Source organism: Pristis pectinata, chromosome 27 (assembly GCF_009764475.1).
Source record: "Pristis pectinata isolate sPriPec2 chromosome 27, sPriPec2.1.pri, whole genome shotgun sequence".
Lineage (NCBI taxonomy): Eukaryota > Metazoa > Chordata > Chondrichthyes > Rhinopristiformes > Pristidae > Pristis > Pristis pectinata.
In genome coordinates, this window is record NC_067431.1 from 5,958,111 (window position 1) to 5,984,183 (window position 26,073).

The 26,073-nt window shown below is 41.8% G+C and overlaps 1 protein-coding gene across 5 annotated transcripts in view; it reads left to right on the forward strand.

The window, feature by feature from the left end:
- Nucleotides 1–26,073, forward strand: part of cdon (cell adhesion associated, oncogene regulated) — a 132,053-nt gene that overhangs the window by 38,553 nt on the left and 67,427 nt on the right. For 2 of the 5 annotated variants that reach the window (XM_052040002.1, XM_052039998.1), the window contains exon 1: nt 8,476–8,663. The exons of the other annotated variants lie outside the window; for them this stretch is intronic. The gene's annotated coding sequence lies outside the window, so the exon portion shown is untranslated. Of the gene's footprint in view, nt 1–8,475; nt 8,664–26,073 lie in introns of those variants that run through there. 5 annotated transcript variants of the gene reach the window in all.

The window sequence follows — 26,073 nt, forward strand, 5'->3', positions numbered from 1 at the left end:
GTTGCTATTCCGTTTATGCAGAGCTTGGAAACATGATACAAATCTCTGACACAAACGCGCCTGTCATTGTTCTCTTCTGTGCTTGTTCCGAGCTAGTACTGTGGCTATTTTCTCTCGTGTCATCTCTAATACAGTGTCATTCAGCCCCCTCCATTGTCAGAAGGGCAATGCCTGCAGACACGTCTAGTACTGCGGCAGTCAATGTTCTTATGTTCATTATGCAGTGAATGTAGTGTGTGTCCAATTGGCATGGTGACCTAAGGGAGAAGTGTCGCCCAGGAGTGTGTGAACAGGGAGCCGGTTCTCTCCAGAGTGCTGAGCACTGGGAACAGCCTGTGTCCAGGATTGCTTCCTTTCCTCTAAAGCCGACCTATGTATAAAAAAAAGTCCCTTGTTCATCTCGCACACATTCAACCAGGTATCAGGGAATTTGCCCTTCAGTTTTATGGTCTCACTTTGCCTGTTCAGTATCATTTTGAAGATGTCACTAGATAAATGAGTGCAGTATTTATTATTCACAGGGCTTTCAACAAATGTAGTGAATATTCAGAGGTCCTGCAAGGTCTGTCAAGGGACTTGGGGGAGTTTGTTGATAGCATCCCCAAATGGGTCTGGTTTCACAACAGTAATACCTGAGGGGGGAGGCTGGGGTAACTGCCCCTGTTCCCTGATGGTGCGGACTTGAGGTTGCAGGAACCATAGCGCTTGGTTTTCCTCTGGCAGCATCATCATTTCCTCACAGGCAGTTCTGGTGACCACACGAGATCCCTGTCAAACTTCACCCTTGGACACCATCATAGACGAGGGAGCAGGGAGGGAACATGGGACCATTTGAGCAGGACTCTAATTGGACGTATGCCAGGCAGACTCCCGCCCCCAACCACCAATGTTCCCAGCATCGGTTGGCCGACACGTCCATCTTCAAGGTGAGCCTCTTTCCCACACTGCTTGGAAAGGGGTACATCAATTGGATAGGGAGAAAAGGATAGAAGTGTTTTCACCCACAGGTGATCAGGGTCTGGAACTGAAGGCAGAAACTCGCTTGAATGATTTGTGTGGCCAACTGGGAAATAGGGTTGAGTGCAATAGCTCTTTTTTTGACCGGAATAGACATAATGGGTGGAATAATGTCCATGTGTAAATGTATTTGATTCCATGGTTCTGTGGCTGCTGCTGTAATCTCAAAGAAACATTTTTTTTATTATCTCCGATACTTTTACAACTGGTATAAAAAGTGTTAGTAAATAAAAATAACATACGCAATGATCTCTCTCTTTGGTTCCTGGGAAAAATATCTTGGAAATTGATCTTTGATTTTTGGAGACCCTAAGAGAATTCTTAAGGGTTGGCAAACCTACCAGTGGAACCTCTTACACAGTGAAAAAAATTATGCTGCAATTCCTGTAATTTCCATCCACTTGCATCACCAGTGAGGCAGTGCAGTCTCTCAGAAATGTCACCAGCATGTGCAGTGGCTCGCATGTAATTATGAACCAAAAAAGAAATAAATTGGATGATATTCCACAATCCCAATATATCTGAAGACATTTTTCAGCCAATTAATTACTTTTTGATGAATAGTCACTGTTGTAGGAAAACCAGCAGCCAATTTGTACACAGTTAGCTCACACAATCACCAATGTGAGAACAACTAGAGATTTTGTTTTAGTAATGTTAGTTGGTCATAATTATTAGTCAGGAAACCAAGTTGTTCTTTGAAATGGTGCCTTGGGTTCTTCTATGTCAATCTGGAAGGATGGGCAGGACCTTGTGTGAAACAACTCCTTAAAGAAGATTTGAAAGGGTGATGGAACTTAATGCTGAATAATGTAAAGTCTGCATTTTAGTAGGAATCATGGGAAGAAGAGATGCAAGAGGGCACAATAGTAAAAGAGGCAAAAGAACAGAAATCTGGAGACATATGTGCAAAGTTCATTGAAAATAGCAAGACATGAGGTGGTTAACAAGCATTCAGGATCCTGTGCTTATCGAGAACCAAACGACATAAAATGAAGGTGATTGGAAGAAGAATCAGAAATGACGAGAGGGAAAGCTTTTATGCAGTACGTGGATTGGGATGCACTGCCAGAGATAAGATGTGATAATCCTGTGGTGCCTCTTACCCTAATTCTTTCTTCCCTATTATTAAGATACTTTTTGAAAATCTCTGTTTGTCTGTACAAATCTCTTAATTCTTCTTCACAACTAAATATCTTCTCTTTCTTCTATACTTTGTAGCTGTTCTTTAAGTATGCCATTAAGGCCCTTGGATGGCTATAATTTTCCGAAGAAAAACCTGGCCAGTGAGTGCCCCAGTTCCTCTGCGGAGGGTATATCTGACATGCCTAATCCTCTCCTCACTAAAAGACATACAAATAACTGCTTTGTCTGGAAGAAAACTTTGAGACCCTCGACGGGAAGGAGACGACAGGACAGGCATTACATCTCTTATGCTTTCATGAGATGCGGTGGGAAGGGGAGCAGGTATTAGGGGTTATTGAAAGGTGGACCAGAAGGTCCGTGAGTCAATGGATGTCCAAACTGTGGCCCTGTATTTGCCATTTCCTAATTCTCATATACCTTCTATTTGTCATCCATTTCTGTCACTCAGTTCTCCGGGCCACTCTTAGCTCCGTGTCCATTTACTTTCCTACTGCTCTGAACCAATTGTCCAAACAGCCTTCAGCTTCTGCTCTTTGTCCTAAGTCTGTCTCCTCACCCTCACTACCACCACCCCTTCCCTATGTAACACTCCTGAATGTGTGATACTGTAAAATGGGCAACTTCAGCAAATCAGAAGTATGTTTTATATTTCTCTCGATTTTTATTTGGAGTTTACGTCAATGGAACAATAATGGGGAGGGATGTAAAATGGGCTGCTGATATTCCTCCCCTATTTGCAAGCTTTCATGTGGTTCTGAATGTCCCATAAAGGAGAACACATTGTGAAGCCAGACCTCTTGCTTTGCAATGAAAAGTGGGCAGATTATGTCTTTCCAAAACCACTTCATTCTGAAACCTGATCAGCCACCAATAAGCAAAGGTGTGATATGGTTGTGCAAATTTGAAATGCCCAAAATATTTATTTTCTCCCCGTGAACTGAAATTAAACATATTCTGGAAACAAATCTACCAAAACTAAACTTTTATCTCAACATCTTGTGTTTCCATGAAGCTTGATTTTCAAGTATAAAAAAAGTTCAAAGAATGAAGAAAAGCATTGCCTGAAGCTATGTCAATTTTGGATTAAATGCTTTTTTTTTCTCGTCTAGTTTGATGAAAATGTAAGGTGGTTTCATTGGATGTGAGCCTGTTTTAATTGGCTGTCTGCTGGGCTTTTAGCAAAGCCCATTCAGAGAGCAACAGCATGAGGAAAGTCATTCCCAGGAATGTGGAGCGGTTGCTTTAAAATCCAGTAATCATCGGTCATTGGTTTAGCATCAGAGCCTGCAGGTTGTCATTACTGAGGCCTAGGTAGTAAGTCTAATCCTAAAGCATAGTAAATACCATTGTGGAGTGTTTTCAAGGCACCAGCTGGGTCTTTAGTTGGCTCTGTCAGCAGGATTGTCCACCCTCTACAGCAGACTGAAAGCACCATGCTGGGCTCTACAGTCCCTACTCACTAGGGAGAGGAACAGAATCCTCCCTCGGGCTTCATGGTTTTCTGCACTCCTCCTCCTTGTCTGACTGCTTCAAGGAAAAATGCAATCAGTTCAGAGGTTGACAAGAGAGTCCTATGGGCATAGGAAATGAGCTAACATATTTTGATCACCAGCAAAGTCAAAAACTTTTTAGATATAACGTGTGGTTTATAGATCATGGAAAATGTAGAGCCACAAAAGTTGCAAGAAAAACAAATTAAGAAAGTCTTACGCTGTAGTCAGGACTCAGGATGTATAAACCTGGTTTATAACCAAATATTTTCAGGATGTTTTTCCTCTTTTTGCTTCTAATCTTGGCACTCACAAGATTTTCTAAGCAGAGAAGTAAAATTAATTAAACTTGTGGAGTGTTCTGCTTTCTCTCAGATGGTGAGACACAGGAAAACAAATTCTTTCGCCAAAGATGGTAGGAAATTCTCAAAGAATAAGATTTGGCAGCTACCTCTGCTTTAAGAGTATCGTATGTGTTGTCTTTCTTGGGCAGCCCCTTGTCCCTGAGCAAAGATACCCCTGCATGATTTACTTTAGAGTGGCCATTGCTACATGGTCTTGACAGAGCAAGGATTTGGTTCAATTGGTATTGGTTTATTATTGTCACTTGTACAGAGGTACAGTGAAAAACTTGTCTTGCATACCAATCGTACAGGTCAATTCATTACACAGTGCAGTTACATTGAGTTAGTACAGAGTGCATTGATGTAGTACAGGTAAAAACAATAACAGTACAGAGTAAAGTGTCACAGCTACAGAGAAAGTGCGGTGCAATAAGGTGCAAGGTCACAACAAGGTAGATCGTGAGGTCATAGTCCATCTCATTGTATAAGGGAACCATTCAATAGTCTTATCACAGTGGGGTAGAAGCTGTCCTTAAGTCTGATGGTACGTGCCCTCAGGCTCTTGTATCTTCTACCTGGTGGAAGAGAAGAAAGAATGTCCCAGGTGGGTGGGGTCTTTGATTATACTGGCTGCTTCACCAAGACAACGAGAGGTAAAGACAGAGTCCGAGGAGGGGAGGCTGGTGTCCGTGATGCACTGGGCTGTGTCCACAACTCTGCAGTTTCTTGCGGTCCTGGGCAAAGCAGTTGCCGTACCAAGCCGTGATGCATCCAAATAGGATGCTTTCTATGGTGCATCTGTGCAATGGCAAGAGGGTCCAAGATGATTGGAGATCAGGCTCTGTTACAGACTTAGCACACAACCTCTATACACTTGATACCACACACAGACACACTCTCAATCAGGCAAACACACATGGACTGAAACCTCCTCAGACTTTGCCCCCTCGCATCCTTCCTCTCTCCACCCTAATCTCCATCGGTCCTCCCTCTTCTTCCCAGCTCCCTCCCATACCATCAACTTTCCCACCTCCCCCTCCCTTCACACTCATCCCTCTTAGCTTCCTCCCCTCCTTCACTCACTCCCGTCCCGTTGGTGCCTTAGATCCAATCACCAAGCTTTATGTTTAAATGTTCCATGGCTGTGCCCTGTCTTGGTTAGATAACATACAGACAATTGTGTTTTGGTAAACTGAATCTTAGAGAGGGTTAAAATTGGAAACTGGCCAAAATAACACTGGCAATCCATTCAGGATACGACAGAACACAGACAATGGTTTCGTCAAGGAATTGGCTAACACTGAAGATGGGTGAGTTACACAGTAATCTTTTGATGGAGAGACATGGGGTTGGAAGCTCAACAATCCACATCACATTAGGCATTCCTGGGTTCAGACCAGCTCAGACCTAACAACAAACAGATCGAGTGTCAGCAATGTACGCAGGGCACTGGCACATGCATGCTGACAACTTTGTCTGCCCTTCTGTTGCTGTGTCCACCTGCACCAGCTATTCTGCTTGTTACCTCCAAAGTTTATGATCCCCTGAAGAGAATGCCCTTGGAAATAGAAAAAAAAAGCATTATCAGGAATTGAGCAAAAATTGGAAGTAACAGAGCCACAGGACTGAGATAAAGGAGTACTTTTCAAAAAAAAACAAAAATCAGGGATTTATATAGCACCTCGTACAAAAGTGCTGGAGGAACTCAGCGGGTCAGGCAGCATCTGTGGAGGGAAATGGACAGTCGATGTTTCTGGTCGAGACCCTTCATCTGGAAGGTTGAAGAGACCTGATGCAGTAACTAGCATCTGCAGTCTTTCGTGCCTCCATTTATATAGCATCTTTCTTGATCTCAGAAGTCCCCAAAGTCTTTTACAGCCAATGTAGTGCTTTCTAAGTGTGGTCACCTTGGAAAGGACTGCAATGGCTGTAAAAGACCTTGGGAAGAAAGATACCGCAACAATACCCAAAACAGAGGGGTAATGAAGTTAGTGAGCCTGCTGTGAGAGAGCGAGAGAGAGAGAGAGAGAGAGAGAGAGAGACAGAGAATATTGACATATAGAAATCACACAGCAAACCTTCCAGCCAGGGACTCTTACTTTGGTCAGGTGGCCTTCAAAAAAACATCCAGGAGAACAGCAATGGTAGGATTGGCCTGATACTGACCAGAAAGCACAAACTCCATCAACTACAACAAAGAATACAATCCATGCTCGACCCTGCAGGCCTCAGTCCACAAAGCCCTCAAGGAGGGCAACTGCAAGAAATCAATGAAACACAGCAGCATCTCTGCTCACAGATTCATATCTCTAACTCCCCGAGAGTTACAATGGGAGTTCTTCTGCTTTAAAAGTTATACATGTATTCATTTTAATAACAAGGGGTTGCCTTACGGTTGACATATTCCATGTCACATTAGCAGAGCAACATCCCCACAAAAGCTGAAAATAAAAAAAAATGCTGGAAATCTGAAATAAATTCAGAAAATGCTGGAAAAACACAGATCAGGTAGCAGCTATTGGAAAGATCAAAAGTTAACATTTCAGATCATCAGAACCCGGACTACGAGTTCTGTTGAAGGGTCCCAGACCTGAAATGTCAACTGATTCTCTTTGCTCAGATGTTGCCTGACCTGCTGAATGCTTCCCAGTGTTTCTGTTCTTCTGCCTACAACAGGTAGCTGAGTGAGGCAGGGAGATTGCCAAGCCATATTGGACAGCAGTATAGAGTAGGGTGGTGCTCCAGCAGCAACAATTCATTGTTGATCACATTTCCCAAAGTTTATTTTGCTACACCATCCTTCTTTTCTTCTACAATATTTTTATTAAATCCATGAAAAAAAGAGTACATGCAGCAAGAGAGTAAAAAACTACTGAATACGTTGTGTTAAATCATACTTAAGATCACAGTACCTGAATTTCTCTGAGTAACTCTGAATAACCTGGTACCATTTGATATTAACATTCCTTTTAAAATTGTAAGAAATCATTTTACCTATCTGGGGGTGTCAATTACTAAAAATTATAAACATGTATTTAAAGAAAATTTTTTCACCTTCTGCATTATGTGAAAAGAGTTTTATCAAGTTGGTCTCCCCTTCCTGCATCACTGATTGGCTGAATTAATGCACCATCCTTCTGAAATGCAAGTCTCCTCACCAGCGACAACCCCGGAAAGAAACTACACACAAGCACCGAGGAGTGTCGACAGAACCACAAATATGAATCCCAAGTAGGGAAGAGTTTCCTTTCCTATTTCCATGTTTCCGCGTCTCACCTCCTCCTCCTCAAGGATCCACTCCCCACCCCCAGAGGGCGCGGGTGTGACGCGAGTTCTCTCATTGGTCAGTGAGGGAACAGCTTTGTACCCCGAACCCTGGATACCCCAAACGTCGGGCCCCGAACCCTGGATACCCCTAAACGTCGGGCCCCGAACCCTGGATAACCCCCAAACGTCGGGCCCCGAACCCTGGATACCCCCAAACGTCGGGCCCCGAATCCTGGATAACCCCCAAACGTCGGGCCCCGAACCCTGGATACCCCTAAACGTCGGGCCCCGAACCCTGGATACTCCAAAACGTCGGGCCCCGAACCCTGGATAACCCCCAAACGTCGGGCCCCGAACCCTGGATAACCCCCAAACGTCGGGCCCCGAACCCTGGATAACCCCCAAACGTCGGGCCCCGAACCCTGGATAACCCCCAAACGTCGGGCCCCGAACCCTTGATACTCCAAAACGTCGGGCCCCGAACCCTGGATACCCCTAAACGTCGGGCCCCGAACCCTGGATAACCCCCAAACGTCGGGCCCCGAACCCTGGATAACCCCCAAACGTCGGGCCCCGAACCCTGGATAACCCCCAAACGTCGGGCCCCGAACCCTGGATAACCCCCAAACGTCGGGCCCCGAACCCTGGAAACTCCATACATGGGGCCCCGAAACCTGGATACCCCGAACCTCGGACCCCTGAACACCAGATAACCCATACATTGGGACCCCGAAATCAGGATATCCCAAACATGGGGTCCCGAAACCCGGATGCCCGAACCCCAATGTTTGAATTATTATTATTTCTAAACGCAGTGCGGTCGCTGTGGGCCACGCAGGTACCAACGGGCATCTGCCGCGGGGTGTCAAGGCCAGAGGTCAGGCTCAGTGCCCCCCACCCCGCGTCATGAGGAGCCAGGCGGGGTGGGGAAGGGGGAGAACCGGAATATTAACCTATATGTCTGTCTTCTTGATGAGTAAATAGGTCTGAAATGTGTGTACTGCGGTAAAAATATAGGGATGGCTGTGAGTGGTAAATTGGAGAGGGGAATGAGATGGTGGATTTTCTTCCCCCTCTCTCCCTTTCCCCCTTGTTCGAGGTGGGGTTGGTAGAGTCGGGGCAGGGGGCGGTTGGGCTCGCGGGGGCGGCGCGCCTGCGCGGATCGGGGGCGAGCTCGGGAGCGCGGATCGGGGACGAGCGCCAGAGGCAGGGCGGCCGGCAGCTCCTCGCACGTCCATGGAAACGGCGGTGGCGGCGGTGGCGGCACGGCGCTGGCGTTAGACGGCGGGAGGAGGGCGGCAGCCGGCGCTGGACCCCAATGGAGCGGGCGGCTCGCAGGCGGTGCCTCCGGGATGCGCGGTCGCCGGGCGGATCGCATGGGCAGCAGCGGTGCTGAGAGGTGAGGGAGGAGACGGTGCAGCATACGGGGGCTGCGGGCAGCCTGGATCCGGCCTGGCTTCACGTCCAGCCCAGATCCTCCTAGGCCACAACTCGACGAGAAGCCCAACTTTTAGCCGTGAAAAGAAACCGTACGGTCGCTCCAGCCCTCCCACCCCAACCACAGTCCCCGAGCTGCAACTTTCCTCCTGGAAAACTGCTGCTGCTGTTGTTTCAGTGCGGTTCAGATGCGTCTGCTGCTGAGGCTGTGCCGGAGCAACAACAAAAGCCAGCTCCGGGCTCCAGTGGGAGAGGAGCATTGACTGGCAAGCGTACAGAACTGCAGAGATCAGACCAGGGAGTGGGCTAATTCAGACAGCAGTGTTTCACAGTTTGAGCGGGTGTGTGTGAGAGAAAACAAAGTGGGTGGAAACGGGGGGAAAGGGGAATCAATGTCGAAATGGAAAGGAATGGAGGTAGAAAGACAGGAATAAAAATAAACATTGGAAGATGGGAAAATAATAGTGAAAAGATGCAGAGAGAGACAAAGGAATACCTTCAGAGAAAAGGACTGAAAGTGACAGAAACGGTAATGAGAGAAAATGAAACGGGATACAGATATGTTAGACAGCAACAGGCAGGTGGAGGATAGAAAAAGAAATGAGGGAATCCAGACATTGGGATGCTGGGAAAGAAGGGGGGCAATAAGAGGAGATTTAGAGATAGAGACCACAATTGATGGTGAGGGGGATAGGGCAAGGAGATGATGGAGCAGGAGGCTGTGAGAGTAGGAAAACAGACTCTTGACAACTGACGTGGAGATGGCCAGGGACAAGTAAAAAGATTGAAAGGCAGAATCACACAGCAAGAAGGAAGAGAAGAGAAATATGAAGACAACAGAGAGATTGATCTGAAGTCCCAGTCAGGATATATGGGTACTGTTGACAGAAGTTAGCTGGATGGCATGCCAAGCCTTGTCGGCAGCCTGTAGGAGTAGAAGGCACAGCCCAAGAACTGAGAATTTGAGAGCTGGTTAGAAAGAGCCATCATGAGATTAGGTTACAGTCTGATAAAAGCTTTCCATACTCTATTAAAAAAAATTAGGATCCCAGTTCCTGTTGTTTTTTCCCCCCTGGGCTGACCAGGAACTGTGGCTGTTTTTTCTTTGCTGTGCTTGTATTGAGGGAGAGTTAAACAGTTTTAACCCATTTAACTGTTCTGCACGTGCTTTAAAATGTTTCTGGATTGTAGTTTAATCATTTCTTCATCGTGGGAGAGAAATGTTTTTCACTGAGTTTTACAGTGTCACTAATACAAAGAATTGTGTGGAATACCATGCTTTAATCAAGTTATACTAGTGCATCAGGCATCCTAAGTACTGCACAGGTTTCATATGCACAAATAATTTTGCAGTATCAATGGTTATTCCACATTTGAATTGTCATAAGACAAAAGTATCCATTCTGCAGTTCTCCTGTTGCCTGCAGTCCCTGAGCTCTGTCAACTGGTACCCCAAACTCATTTAGCTCGATTCAGGTTACAGCTTTATTTCTCGTTTCATTCTTTGTCAACCTAGTGATTAGTAAGGCACTTTATTAAATAGTTGCTTCATTTGGTGGATTGGTTGTCATGGCACCATCAAATTAAGGGAAACATCAATGAAACTTTGTATATTACCCTTGGGAATTCATGGTTGTGTACCTGCAAAACACACGAAGATGCATAATCTGTTGGATAATTATGCTTCAAAGTGGTTTTGATATCAGTTGATGATTGTTTCTGGCATGGTTTATTGTACAAGACTTGGATCTGTCACTTTGGTTGATCTTCAGTTTTGTTAGCTGTTCAGTCTCAAAGCTTATCTAGTACAGTGGAGTTTTCTATGGGTGCCTAACTTTGAGGAGTCTTGACTTGAATCTGTAGAGAACTCTTGAATATGGTTTAGCTGTACAATTTGACCTGCACAGATCTGTGAAAATTTTGATTGATGACTCTTCGAATTGTTCAGCCTTCTACACATAGTAATAGCTGCTTAGCTCAGACACACAAACAAATGTTTTTATGTTTCTTGTTAAATGGTTATTTTCTTTGTTAAGGGCCTTTAATTTTGAGTTGTCCTCTTCTATTTGCATTACCTTTTAGCCCTAATAATTGCAGTAATGTAAGTCTCTTCATGCAAGATGCCCCAGGATTATTATACAGATCAGTTGCCATGGGATTTAATTTGGGTTTAGGTGACCTTTTTTATTCATTTAAGATACGTGTGCTTTGCAGGCCGAGCCAGCATTTAATTGTCCATCACTAATTGCCCTTGAGCTGGTGGTGAGCTTCTTGAACCCCTGCAGTCCTTGAGGTGTTGGTATATCCACCATGCTGTTAGGGAGCTAGTTCCAGGATTTTGACCCAGCGACGGTGAAGGAATGGCGATATGTTTCCAAGTCAGGATGGTGTGTGGCTTGGAGAGCAACTTCCGGGTGGTGGTGTTCCCATGCTTTTGCTGCCCTTGTCCTTTGAGCTGTTAGAGATTTGGAAAGTGCTGTCTAAGGAGTCTTGATGAGTTGGTTGCTGCAGTGTATCCTGTAGCTGGTACAAACTGCTGCTACTGTGCGCCTGTGGAGGAGTGAATAAATGGTTATGGATCAGGTGCCTATCAAGCAGGCTGCTATGTCCTGTATGGTATCAAGGTTGTGTGTTGTTGAAGCTGTACTGATCCACACAACTCTCTTTCCCCACTAAAAAGTCAGACGTAAAAGTCAGATGTGGAATCTGTTCCTAAATATATTAATTACAGATAATTTTGAAGTTAGATGAAAGTTTGAAATGTTTTTTTTTCATTCTGTTTTTTTCATGAAATCTTTCTTTATTTTAAGAATGTCATTGATGTTTTCATTATAGAGATATTGATGGAGGAAAACAGATCAGGGTTGATGTGTAGGTATTTCTTTCCTTAGTTTAAAGTCTTCTCAAAATGATTTAAGAGGGGCAGATAATCTGCCATCACACACAGGATTGTTACTGTTCAGTGTACAATATTTCTTGATCTCCTCTTGAATGCAAGCATTTTCAGTCTTTTTCCATATGTTAAGTGACTTTTCATATGCAGGATAGCATAAATAAAAGTTTAAGAATCTTGCAGTGAAAGAAATGGAGACCATTTCTTAAAGGCATGGCTTGGGCATGCTCAATTCTTGGTTTCCTTTGGCAGCTTGTTCAATTTATTTTTATAACAGCTTTTTTGGAATTAAAAGAATACCTGACCATAGGTAGTGTAATGTGTTTGTGCAAGGAATAATTCAAAACGCAGCATTCCTGGCAGGAATTTCGAAATCACCCCTACTGTGCCAGCATGTACTGAGGATTTTAAAAAATGCCCAATTGTGGCCTGTGCATAGAAGGAAAATTTTAAACAGGTTGAAGTACTAACAATCTGAAATGGGTTTGGTATGTTCTTTCCTCTTAAGGTGTTGGTTCCAGTACAATAGCAACACAAAGAAACCAAAATCAGTTGAAAGGGTTGATAATGACATGTTAGCTTCCTGAGAAACTAATGAGGCAAACAGGTGGTATGGACCATAGAAAGAAATTGCGTTGCTCAATATTCCCATATGTTTCTTATGTTGCTAAGCTCTACTTAGTCACAGTATTGGTATCCCAGATTTAATACTTGGGCAACAGCTTGTGCTTGTTAAATTTCTTGAGGTTAACTTGAGAAAAAATGTTCTGTTGTATACCTAGAGGGACCCATTGGTCTAAAAAATCTTCGGTTACTTGTAACAGGGGATTCCCATGCCGCACCAGCAATTTTTACTGTTATTTGCTTGTCTATTCATGTTAGTTTCTCGTGTTCAATGCACAGCCAAGATTAGCCAGAATTGGCCAGATATTCTTAGCTCAACTGGCCAAGCTGGCAAAGCTCCAAGAGCATGAAGCTGTAAGAAGGTAGTGGTAACAGAATTTTGAAAAGCTTTAAATTTGACTATGGAATGTTGGGAATATACTGGCACTGCTCTACAACTTCAGCTGTCATTGAATAGCCAAACCTGCTGTCAGTTTACACATATTGTAATGGTCATCCAGTACATTAAACTTGCAGTTCATCAATGGCTTTAAGATTATGCGCTGAACTTTTGATGGAATTGCAGAAGCAAAGGAGTGTCATCTCAAAGGTCTCTTGGGAATGAGGTGACTTTCTTCCACCCTTGTGGATTCTGAGGTGATTGATGAGACCATCAACAGGAAGTGTTTGATGAGCAGGTAGGTGAGTAATGAGATGAAGTGCATTTTTTCTGCCACATATACTGTAATTCCGTGTACTCCCAGCACATGCTCTTGTGATGCTCAACCCAAATACTTTTTCTCCATGTAAAGCAGTCGAAGCCTAAGGATTCCCAGGAATTGATTAAGATTGTGCACTTTTCAAGGAGACTTTGAGAACATCCTTGAATCTTTGCATCTGTCGACCTGGCAATCTCTTGCCATGACAGAGCTCAGGCTAGAGCACATGATTCAGGAGTCTTGTGAATGTTGGTGATGTGGCCTACCCAGTGGAGTTGACTGAGTGTAATTGGGACGTCAGGTGTTACAAGTGCATTGAGTCACTTTCGTCACATCACGTTTGCATCCAATTTCCAACTTTAAATAAAAGGCTCTAAAAATAAAGTAACTTTGGAGAGGAGGCTGAAAATGTTCTTTTAGTTCTTTGGCTTCAAGATGACATTGTAAGTCCTAGATGCATTTGAATTCCCTCTTGGAAAGAAAATTTTCGCTACCATTAAAAGGGTATCTTATGTACAAGAATGTCAGTATCTTATTTTTTCTGTTGAAGATGCATGAGAAGCTTTGGGTATTTTGTAAATTGTTTTTTCTTCCCTACAGTACCTTGGATTGATCTTGTATTCTGTCCCAGATTCTCATTGCTCCTTTGTATTGGAGGTTCTGTGTTTGCACTTAGATTAAAAGGCTTTATCATTCTACACTCATCTGTGCAAATTAAATGGGAAGCAGTAGCATGATTATACGGAAACAAGTTCTAGGTCTGCATTGGCATTTATTCAAAGAAGCAGCTGCTCAGGGTAAGAAACAAAATACCAAAAACAAGTGGTGGCCTCATGGGGCAGCAATCAACAGCTGCTGTTTGGGGTTATCAGGTGAGGGGGGAGGGATGCCTCCCTTTTGGGTATTCTACCTGGTAAGATCCTTCCCACTGTCCTTAGAGATTGCAAAACAAACTTAACCTGACCCGCCAGGATCTCTGAAGTCTGTCAAGGCACTTTTCAAAAAGTGGACTCTTCCAGTTAGAACATAAAATGGTTTTATGTTGTTTGAGAATATGAAAAGTATGTGAGAGAAAGAGACCACACAGGCTATCACAGATTAACTGCTGTGACTTGGCTGTCGAGAGAGAATTGACATTCAACAAGCTTTGGCCTTATAAGATGGGATAGGGTTTTTTTATTACTATAAATATAAGAATATCTGCTGGGTGATCTGATACAAGGGCCTGCTTGATTTTATAGTGACAATGCTATTCCAAGATGGATGAAGCATGATTGGGTAAACCCATTGTCAGTCAAATTGCTGAACATATTCCTGTAAATGATTTATGTTCAACTGAAGCACATAATTTGTCTGTAACTATCCTCCATTCCTAGTACTACTAGGGAAAGTACCCTGCTTAGTTTGGGAGAAGTTACTGTAGTTCCTTTCATTTGTTCCCAAAGCCAATAAAATAACTTTTTTTGAGTGAGTTGAAGTTGTTAACTATACAGTTGATGGTTTGCAGTGATCACATACATATACCCTGCTTGAAATCCAACTTGAATCACTGACAAAGAGTTGGCTTGACTTTTCCAATAAATGCTTGCAGAATCTGAGGAGCTTTGTTGTGTTTTAGTGCAATATACCAATTTAGCCTACTCAAAGTAATTTTGCATAGAGCTTTAGAGGTAAAGGACATTATACTGAACAGGATTTGAACCCACATCCCAAAGATATAAACATCAAGGATATTGGAGCTGTGGTTTGATGTAGGTGATACACGCTTGGCTCAGAACTGAACAAAATAAGTTACAATGTTTACTGCCTGTTGTAGGTGAATGTGAAAACTTCAATAGCTTCAGGTCTTAGGATTGTTTGTAACTGGTTTTATCAAAGTTTCCAGTTCCTCTATTTATAGGTTGCCCTTGGCTGGTACATCAACGCATGGCCTGCGTATCCATTAAGAATATTCCAGATTTTTTTCATTTTAATAACAAGAATAGGAACTTGAGTGACTGCTGTGGCATGTTGCAAAAGACTAATTTGTAAGATGAATTGGCATGTAGATATCACCACAAGACTAAACATTGAATTTGGGTTCGTCTTGGTCATCTTCAGAAGCTCTGTGGAAAAGTGCTATCAGTTAAGCCCTTTTCCTGCATTGGGTGTTTGGTTTGATTCGTATACAGATTAGCACGGTACGGGCGGCACGGTAGCGTAGCGGTTAGCACAACACTATTACAGTGCCAGCGATCGGGGTTCGATTCCCGTCGCTGTCTGTAAGGAGTTTGTGCATTCTCCCATGTCTGCATGGGTTTCCTCCGGGTGCTCTGGTTTCCTCCCACATTCTAAAGACGTACGGGTAGGTTAATTTGGGGGTTTAAAATGGGCAGTGCGGACTCGTTGGGCCAGAAGGGCCTGTTACCACGCTGTAAATAAAATTTAAAAAAATTTAGATAAAGGAAGGTCTGGTGGCTAATAGGTTCTTGCCCTATGCGGGGGAAAAGGTTCGTATGTTAGCATCTCGAGTTTGATGCTGATTGTTGGTAATCGTACTTGTCTTTCACAAGGAGCTCTGTCAAACAACAGAAATACAATACTTTAATTATGGAGCTCTTCACTAATTACAGTCAGTGTATTCAGTAATATAAAGTAAAACTTTCCAGTTACTTTATTGTGGCTGTGGTTGTGATCTGTTCACCATTGTCATGGAGTTAAAAATGAATGTTCTGGACACTAGTGCTAGAACATCATGAGAAAATTCATTGAAGTGTTAAAAGTTTTAATTAATTTTCTTTTAACCATTAAGTGTATTCGTTGTTTTAAAAATTGGTAGATGTATAAGAGGAAGGGTGGAAACTTGGCAAAGAAATGTGGAATCGTGTGATGAAACCTCCAGGTATAAAATACATTGGGCTGAATTAGTACATTTTGGTCTTTCCATTGGCTGCATAATATAGGCAAATCATACAGGCAGCATAATGGCACAGAAAGTAGAGCTGCTGCCTCAAGGCTCTAGTGACTTGGGTTCAGTTCTGACTTCTGCCTGTGTGGAGTTTTCACATTCTCGCAATGACTGCGTGGGTTCCTTTGGATGCTCCAGATTCCACCCACCTCCTACAGATGTGCAGGTTGTAGGGTTAATTGACTACTGTAAATTACCCCAGTATGTAGATCATAGAATCATAGAACAGTACAACACAATGCAGGCCCTTCGGCCCACAATGTTGTGCCGACCTTTAAACCTCGCCTAAGACTATCTGACCCCTTCCTCCCCCATATCCTTCTATTTTAAATTCCTCCATATGCTTACCTAGCAATCCCTTGAATTTGACCAATGTACCTGCCTCCACCACCACCCCAGGCAGCGCATTCCATTCCCCAGCCACTGTCTGGGTGAATTTGGTGATCGCACACAGTCTTTTTCCCAGGGAAGGGGAACTAAAAACTAGAGGGCATAGGTTTAAGGTGAGAGGAAAAAGGAACCTGAGGGGCACCTTCTTCCCGCAGAGGTTGGATTGTACATGGACACAGATTTAGGGTAAGGGGGAAGAGATTTAATGGGGATCTGAGGGAGGAACTTTCTTCATCCAGAGAGTGGCAAGTACCTGGAATGCACTGACTGAGAGAGTGGTTGAAGCTGGGTCACTGATGGCATTAAGAAGTCTCTAGATGAACACTTGAATAGCCTAGGCATAGAAGGATATGGACCAAGTGCTGGGAGATGGGGTTAATACAGATATGTGCCCACTGGTTGGTGCAGAGAGCCAAATGGCATGTTTCCATGTTGTATGTTTCCATGACTCCATAAGATTGTCGGCCTGGTTTCAGAGAATTCAATTACCTGCAAGCTCTGGGAATAGTGAGTTAAAAGATTCAAGGTGTACATTTTAAGGGAGCAGTAAATTTTAAACTAATCTGCAGAAGCAACCTCTTCAGTGGACGAGTGGTATTTCATTCTTTGGTATAGCTCCTCGGGGAAATGGAGGAATCAGTTAGCATTGATATATTCAATGCAAATTAGATAATTTCAGGAAAATAACATTGTATGGCATATATGAGTAATTGAGACATGATGGGGTGAGTGTATTGTGCTTGGGAGGAACAGATAAATTGGGACCCGTGGGAGAGGGAAATTGGTCTTTGAGTGGTAGAATTTGGGAAGAGCTGATAGGGTTGTGGGGAGAATAAAATAGAATTAGTGCAAGGTTAGTGTAAATGAGTGGTTGATGGTCAGTGCAAATTTAGTTGGCTGAAGAGCCTGTTTCTGTGCTTCATTCCTCTGACTCTGACTCTTAATACCTCATGTAGGTGTATACTGATCTCTTGTGGTGCAATGTTAGCAGGCCAGTGATTTGAGCAGTGATGGCTATAAGGCTGGGTGCTTTTCATCTTTCAAGTGACACCTTTTGTGTAATTTCCTGAGTGGATTGTGATATATGCTTTGTAGGTAAGGGACTGCACTGGAAAAATGTGTTATAACATTTTTCACGTGCCAGTTATCCTGGCTTGCAGCTAATAGAGACTGGTTGCATGGGTAGAACTCCATTCTACCCATTTCACTAGAAGAAACTCCAGTCCTACGACACTGAAGCATGCACTATCAAGCTACTGCTCTTTTTTATTTATTCAACGTGTGTGTCTGAATGTAACTTAAATAAGAAAGATGGTCCTAATTTTGTATTTTTGGTCACCATTCAATTATATGGACAGAAAAAGCTGAATATACTTACCAGGTCAGGCAGCATATATGGAGGAAGAAACAGCTAATGTTTTGGTCTATGATCTGAACTAGGAAAATTTAGAAAACCAGCAATATTTGAATTGGTAAGGGGAAGTGAGGGGGTGAGGTGGATCTAGGGCCTTTCCTGGAAAAATGCATGCAATACCATCAGGCTGGGACAGGATTGGATTGATAGGATGGACTTTGATAACTTTTCACAGGCAAAACCTTGTTGACGTTCTGTCTGACATGGAACTATCACTATCATGAAATTCAATAATTTCAGGTGAACATTTGGAAGAAAAGTAAAATGACAAATCTTGTTTTGACTAAATGTTGTCTTGGTAAGACCCACAGCAATAATAGTGACAGAGCAGCAGACATAAATTACCTATCCCAAGGGTGTTTTGGAGGTAAAGTATGTCTCAAGGAAGTCTCTTTGGACAAGGAAGTAAACGATTACTAGACTGTGTAATGCATTTCAGAAATCACTGGGCCCAGAGAATTTGAATGATCAAAAATGCAGAAATGGACACTTTTATGATTTTCTCATTTAATTTTATCATTAAACACAATGTATTAATCTTCACATTCTACATCAAAATTGCTGCTAGTGCATCTGCCGTTTCTGAAAATGTATATACAGTGTGTGTGTGTATATGTATGTGTGTGTGTATATATATATTTTATACACACACACACACACACACACACACACACACAGGCAAAAGGCACTCAAAGTGAGCTCTGTAGTATCCACTTTGTCAAAGTTCAGCTGTTAACTATGCATTGCCATCATTACAAATGTTCTCCTTGTCTATTTAAATTCCCTTTCTAACATAACAGAAATATCAACCCTTTTCATTTAGCGTGGTGCAGGGGATCGCGATGAGTGCAGTAAATCTTTGTGCGATAGCATTGCTTTCCAGGCAATAGGTTTTCATCCTCCCAAAAAACCATTTTGCTTGAGAAAGCATGGTAAGCCATATCAGTGGGTTGAAGTGTTGGTGGTTAGGATATGATGACTTTGCTGGGAGAGATTTCAGATGTTGAAATTTTTTTAAAAAAATATCATACAAGAGCTACTAAGTGATCGGTACCATTATGATTAGGTAAATGACAACATGAACTGGAGTTTGTGTTCTGAGAGTTCAGTCCTTAATGCACAATACCAAATCACTCTTGTGTTTGAAGTTTGCCAGGTAACTAAAATTCATTGGGAATAGTTAATCACTAAAAATATCCAGATTATTTTAAATACTGATGTTAAAGATTTGACTTGGACTTCTCAAGTTCATCTCTTGGGTAACAATGCAAAACAAAATAAGAGGTAGATGATGGTTAAAATAGTTAAGCAACCAGTCACAATCAAAAATGGAGTCTAAGCCTGGAGGTTTGTCTTGAACTAGACAGGTTATGACAGGAAGTGTGCTTTGTCAGTTGTGGGAACTTTAATTTCATTTCGTGGTCTTATTGGCTTGAGTCTGATTTCTTTGATTCACTCTTGGTTTTTAACCCCCTAAATTCCACATTTCAATGTCATAACCAACCAAAAAGATCACTTTTGCTTATAATTCCTTTCTGTAAGATATGCTGGTGCATCACAATGTTTGTTTGGAGGATGAGAGTGATACATTTATACAACATTATATCACTTTATTCAAATGTGTAAAGATGTTTTTGCATAATGAGTTGCTCTTTAAAGTGCAGTGACTGTCCTGAACCAGCAGCCATTCCCTACATGGAAGTCTCATTTCATTTAACAACTCCCCCTTAGTTCAAAAGAGGAATGAAAGAATCATGAGGGAGAGAAGGCACATTATTAATGTGGTAATGAAAGCAAAGAAGAGGAAGAAACACCAAATGAAAGTGACTGGAAATGTTAAGAAAATGTGAACGATGGGGTTAGTGGAAGGACAAAAATGAGAAACTGACAGAACTGGAGTAATTGAATGTAAAATGTGAGAGAGAAATTGAAACCGAAGTAAAGGAATGTAAATGCATGTTAAAATTCTCTCCAAAGGTTCATCTACCTGTCCAATGGCAAAATAGGGTCTTGTGGATTAATTTCACAATTATAAGGCAACCTCTTAGAGGCCATTGGCTTTAGCAAATGAAATTCAATTCAAATTGTATGTGGTGATAGAAAATCTATATCCATAAAGAGCTGACATCACTTTGGTAGTTAGAAATTGAATTTTCCTGAGATCGTTGTTTTAATACCGGTTAAATTATGTTCATCTTAACTGAGTTAACGCCTCTGCTAAAATAGGTGTGTTGAGTTTATCAGGTAACATTTGCCAGTTTTTCCTATCTGCTTCTCAAAGATAGTTTCGAATTGAGAAGCAAAAGAGGGAATATGAAGGGGCTGTTTTTGAAGAAGACAGGAGCTTCATTGAATATAGGTCTTCTTGAAGATGCCTTTTATGGTATGCTCCATCCATAAAAGTTGTGGTGAATACAATTATTCTAGAAACGTGTGGAGTTTACTTTGTCTGTACTTGCAAATCATTTGTCTAGTATCTTGGATGATGGGGGGTGGGGGGCAGTGCTAAGTGTCGAATGGTACCTCAGGGAATTTTCAGGTTGCTTTCTTAATATGTAAAGACAAGTCTCCATGTGCACTGAGTGACTTGCGTCCTGATACCCCCAAATAATTTTAACCATCTGCAAGGCATGAGTCAGGAGCAGGATGGAATACTTTCCATTTGACTGGATGAATAGAACTCTAAAAGACATTTGATGTCATCCACAGCGAAGTACCTGGCATCCTGTTCACTATCTTGTAAATTCATTCCTTCAGTTGATCATAGCTGCAGTATGTGCCACCTTTGGAGCTGCATGCCAGCACTACTCCAGTTCCTCCCAACCAGTGTCCTCTACCACCAAGCAGGATAGTAGCAGTGAGTGCCTAGGGATGTCACTGCTTACAGGTTCCCCTGCAAGTTTCACACAACCCTGACTTGGAAACGTTGCTGGGTCTAGATCCTAGAATTCTATATCCCACACCAACCTGGGAGTACCTCTACAAGGAAATTGGTTTACCACCATCTTTTCATGAGCAGTTGGCAATGGGCAATAAACGCTAGCCTTCCCAACAATGTTTGCATTTGAAAATATGAACAAAAATAATGGCTTAATAATCTGCCCTTAATGTTTTTTCTTTGGGTATAGGTTCTAATTTAGCTATCATCCCTCTTTCAGATAATGGATATTAGATGAAATTAATCAGATGAGAGAAATATTCTGTAAGGTTATGTTAGCATTAATTACACTGGCACTTGCACCACAATTAGTTCCTTGCAAAGAAAAAATCCGTAGACCTGGTCTTCATGGACTTTTATCATCCTTGATGTGCAAAGACAGACTTCCACTACTGTTGAAGGACACAGTTATCAGCGGTATGACAAAATGTCTTTATTAAATGGAACAAAAATATATAATGAATCCCAGACCTCTGTATATACTGCTGACCTAGGAGACAGATCCAGATTTTGATGGTTTTTACACGGGAAGTTGTAATTTACTATTTCTTGACATTCATAATGTACGTCTTGCATTGGCCAAGGAAAATTGCTATGAGTGAGGGTACCTGTGGCAGAGGTATTTTAGTATCCACTTTCAGGAAATGAGATCTCATGCAGCATTACAAAATCATGCACAGACTAAAAACTGAATTGGAATTGGTAGACACTAGAAGTGGCTAATCTCAATCATTCCCTTGCAATCAGTGCAGTTGGTGTTCTCAGATCAGTCAAAACAACTAAAGTAACCAAGAGTTGTTTGAAAACTTTATAGCTTTAGAGGGTAAAACTAGAAATCTGGCAGTTTTTAGTCAGAAGGAACACAAGGCAGAAATAATGTTAGTCCTATAGTGTCAGTTTGCCTATTCACACTCCTATTAAAATATTCTGAGAAAAGAACCATTGAAAATTTTCTATATAAAACATTGACAAATTAAATTCCTTTTTCTAAGAACATGGTCACCTTTTTCTGATGTACCAAGAACTTTTTTTGCATTTGAGATCCTGGAGAAAAAACATTTAGCATTTTATTTCATCAGAGAGTCCATTTGACTATAGGAATGAAGAACAGGAATATGCCCATTGGTCCCTCAAATCTGCTCTACTGTTTAATAAGATCATGGCTAACCTTATTGTAATTCTTCATTCCAGTCTACCCATGCTGCCCTTTCATCCCCTTGCTTATCAAGGATCAATCTATCTGTCTTAAAAAGTATCCAAAAACACTGCTTCCACAACTCTTTGCGAGAGAGGCATCCAAGAGTTCGTGAACCTCCAAGACAGAGAATTTTGCCTCACTTCTATCTTGTGTGGGTGACCCACTATTTCTGAACTGTGATCCCTAGTTCTAGAAGTTCCAGACATAAAGAATGAAGCCTAATTGTGTATCCATGTGCATGTTCCTATAAAAACAAGCTAAAAAAGTGCTAAGGCAAGTTATAGCGCACCACCACTAACCTAGCTGAGATTAGCTGGCATTGTTTTAATTTTTCAGTATATGTCAAAGTCGAGTTTATTGTCATATGCACAAGTACATGTATGCACAGGTGCAATGAAAAAGTGTTCATAGTGTTGCTGAACTGTAGTAATTGGGGGTTTGCCAGTTGGTTCAAGAACCAAATGGTTGAAGGAAAGTAGCTGTTCTTGAACCTGGTGGTGTGGGACTTCAGGCTTCTGTACCTCCTGCCCAATGGTAGTTGCAAAAAGATGGCATGGTCCGAATGGTAGGGATCTTTGATGATAGATGTTGCCTTCTTGAGGCAGTGCCTTCTGTAGATACTACCAATGGTGGGGAGGGATGTGCCCATAATGTATTGGGCAGAGTCCACTACTCTCTGCAGCTTCTTGCCTTCCTGCACATTAGAATTGCTGTACCAGATCATGATGCAACCAGTCAGGATACCTTCAACATTCCATCTGTAGAAGTTTGTTAGAATGTTTGATGACAAGCCGAACCTCCTAAGAAAGTAAAGGTGCTGGCGTGCTTTCCTTATGATTGTATCTATGTGCTGGGGCCCAGGACAAGTCATCCAATATGTTAATGCTCATGAATTTAAAACTACTGACTTTCTCCACTGCCAATCTCCACTGTCACTCCCCCAGTGTAGACTGGCACATGTTTGCCCACCTTCCCCTTCCTAAAGTCAACAATCAGCTCTTCATTTTTGCTGACCTTGAGCTAGAGGTTGTGTCTCACTGGCAAGGTTATTCCTATTCCTAGTATTGCTTATTCCTAATTCACCTTGAAGGTGATAGTAAGCCACCTCCTTGAATGGCTACTTTCCCTCTGTTGAGGGCATTTCTACTTGGGTTGTGGGTTAGTAGGTTCCAGGACAATGCAATAGTTAAGGAATGACTATATCTGTCCAAGTCAGAATGGTGTGCAACTTGCAAGGGGACCTGAATCTGGTTTTGTTTCTTTGTGCTGATTGCCCTAGTCATCAGTGGGAAAGGTCACGGGTTTGGGAAGTGTTATTGGAGTAGCCTTGGTGAATAATGCCAATGTACTTTTGCCATTGATGAAGGGAATTAATGCTTAGGGTGGTGGATGGGAACACGTGTTGTACTAGCACTTATTCCAGGCAATTGGAGAGTATTCCATCACTCCCCTGCCTTGTGCCTAGTAGATAATGGAAAGGACAGCTGGTTACCCAGGCCCTGAACTACCTTGTAGGTAGCTGATCCGACTGAGTTTCTGGTCAGTGGTGATCCCTTTATTTCAGTGCAGTACTCTTGTTTGTGATATTTAGGAATGACCAAAAGCCATTTCACCTGTCGGGCAAACTCCTTTGGCTGAGTGATAACTTCAGTTATGGACTTCAACCATAACCGTGATCTCTATTCTTTCATTTTAACTCCAGATGGCTCTTTTAATACCTCAATAATCCTCAAGCAATTTTTAAGAAGGTAAACTTCAAATACAATGAAATCAGTTTTCATTTTTTTTAGAATTAATGTATTGAGCTCAGTTGTGGTATAGTTTCCTATCACAAGATTTTATAGCATCCAGATTCTTAGCAAGCACATGGTTCACTTTCAGTTTATCCTCTTCATCTTTCTCAGTTTTGCTGCATCAGAAATATGCAGGATTAGGGACCTGCTGACATTTTTAAAATTAACTGTTAATAAGAAGTCAGTAGCTGACCCAGAATTTGATGTCATCTTGCTGCACCAGCCACCTTCTGCTAACTAAGAAGGTTCTGTCCCCATTCTGTAATTGGGTTCCTGAAAACCCAGATAATGCCAAGGCTTTATGATATTATTGTTAACTCTTAAGGTTATCTTTGAGTTAAACTAAAGAATTTGTTACGTGCTCCATGATGAAAATCCTTGGAGTATTTAAGAAAAGTGCTTTTATTTTGTTAACTGTATTTATTACTTAAAAAACATATTGGAGCTGGCTGAAAGTGGATGCCAAACCATCATACAATCTAAAAATGAATGTATTGCTTTTCAATTGTTATGGAAAGACCATGACAACCATAAAACTACAGTTAGATTTGTCAAGTGACCACTGACAGGAGTGTAGGGCTACGTAGTTGTAGGCAGGAGGCCATGTGATATAATGTCTTTGAATATGTCCAACCAGAATTAGTGGTCCTAGATTATGTGTCTACAATTTGCCATGTGCTAGTATTTACTGGTAACTGCTAATTTTCCACATTCCTTTCACCTGGATTTCAGCTAGTGCAAACTTTTGGTCTTGGTACAGTTATGTATTTTTTTTAATGCTCCCTTAAGCCAATCCTTTGATAATCTTTGCTGACAGATCATATTAAAGACAGCTGAGTAGGGAATAAGTGTGTGTGTGAGAGAGAGAGAGAATCTAACAGCCTGTTGCAAATGGGGAGAAGTTTGGGGGTGGGGGAAAGAGAAAGCAAAGAGGATTCATTCAAGTCTCCTGACACTCATCAGATTCATTAGTTGGTCCATGTGGAAACTAGATTATCAAACTCACCTGGATGAAATGGCACAGAGGTTTTGGAAACCATGTTAAAAATCTCTGAGAATGACGTTCTAAGTTTTCAGTGGTATTCAGATAGGCCTTCAAGAGAACTGTGCCACAGGCACTACCTTGCTTCAGGCACATAATAACAGAAATTAGGGATTGTATTTGGAGGAAAAATAATACTCTTTGAATGTATGGTTTCCTAGCTTTTAACTGTTTTAAATTGCTTGACTCTATATATTTTCTGAATGGGATTGTCTTAAAATCCACACAGTTGTAATTGTTTTGTAAAACTGAGAGAATTTTACACCATCCCTTTGGGGTAAAGGGAGACTGATCTATTATGGCTGTCTCCAGATATTTCAGTATGCTGACACATGGAGTTACAAAGACATAATTTGGTAGGATTGTTCCAGTCATACAGACTGCAGTACAAAACCATCTCTGTTACTGGTGCGTTTGAGTGTGATAGTGCTGCCTTTGAAAGATTCTACTGTGTGTCAACACTACATCTCTCATTACAGCTTGTTCTTCCCCTTTTCTCTGGTATCTCCAGTCTTACTAAAAATGAACTATTTCTGCTTCATCTCCTCATGTAACTTGCATCAATCCTGATTAGTGTTCTGCAGTTGCTTCTTGGGGTTTGTCTTCACCTTTGATGAATGACTTCTATTGGAAAACTCCTGTAGCTGTATTATTTTCCCCCCTTTAAATTCTATGATTTTTACAATGAATAAAGTTATGATCACGAAAAGTAAGGATAACCTTGCCATGCCTCATTTATGTGTGTGGATCGGTATATTGTTTACCATAACCTGACAGGTCTGGCTGAATATATAGGTGATTTGTTCAATGTTTAAGTGTGTTTGAAACTGAATAAGCATAGCTATTGCATAGAAATCTTAAGTAGAATATATTCTGCAATGGAATTTTATTTCCCATTTAAATTGTGATAACTCATCCTTTTAACGTAATTCCTCATAGCTATCTATTTTTCTCTGGAATTTAACTGGTTTCCATGCAGGATAGATTTGCGCACAAGGAGGCAATATCAACTTACTGTGTTCAGATACCTCTATAAGAATGAGTATGTATATCTCCCATTTCAATAGTGTTTGCATTAGAAAAGATGATGATCTTTGCTCCTCATATGTATAGCACCTTTTCTGCATTGCACATCTCTCAAGCGAACGCTGGCTTTACATATGTCAGTGACAAATTGTATTTCTATGCAGGAAAACATCTTAAACAAAAAATTTATATTAAAAGGGCCAAAAGTACCAATCAAAAGTGATTCAAGAGATAAACTGATAAGGTATGTGGTGGGTGGGAAATGGAAGGGTGGTGATGGTAATAAACTAAGGGACAGGGCGAAGAAAAGGGTTTGACGTTTTTAAAGCAGCTGGATAGATGAAAAGCAGAGAATGCTGGATGACAAGTTGTGGTTCTGCACAATGATTGGTGGGGAAATGTTGTCATG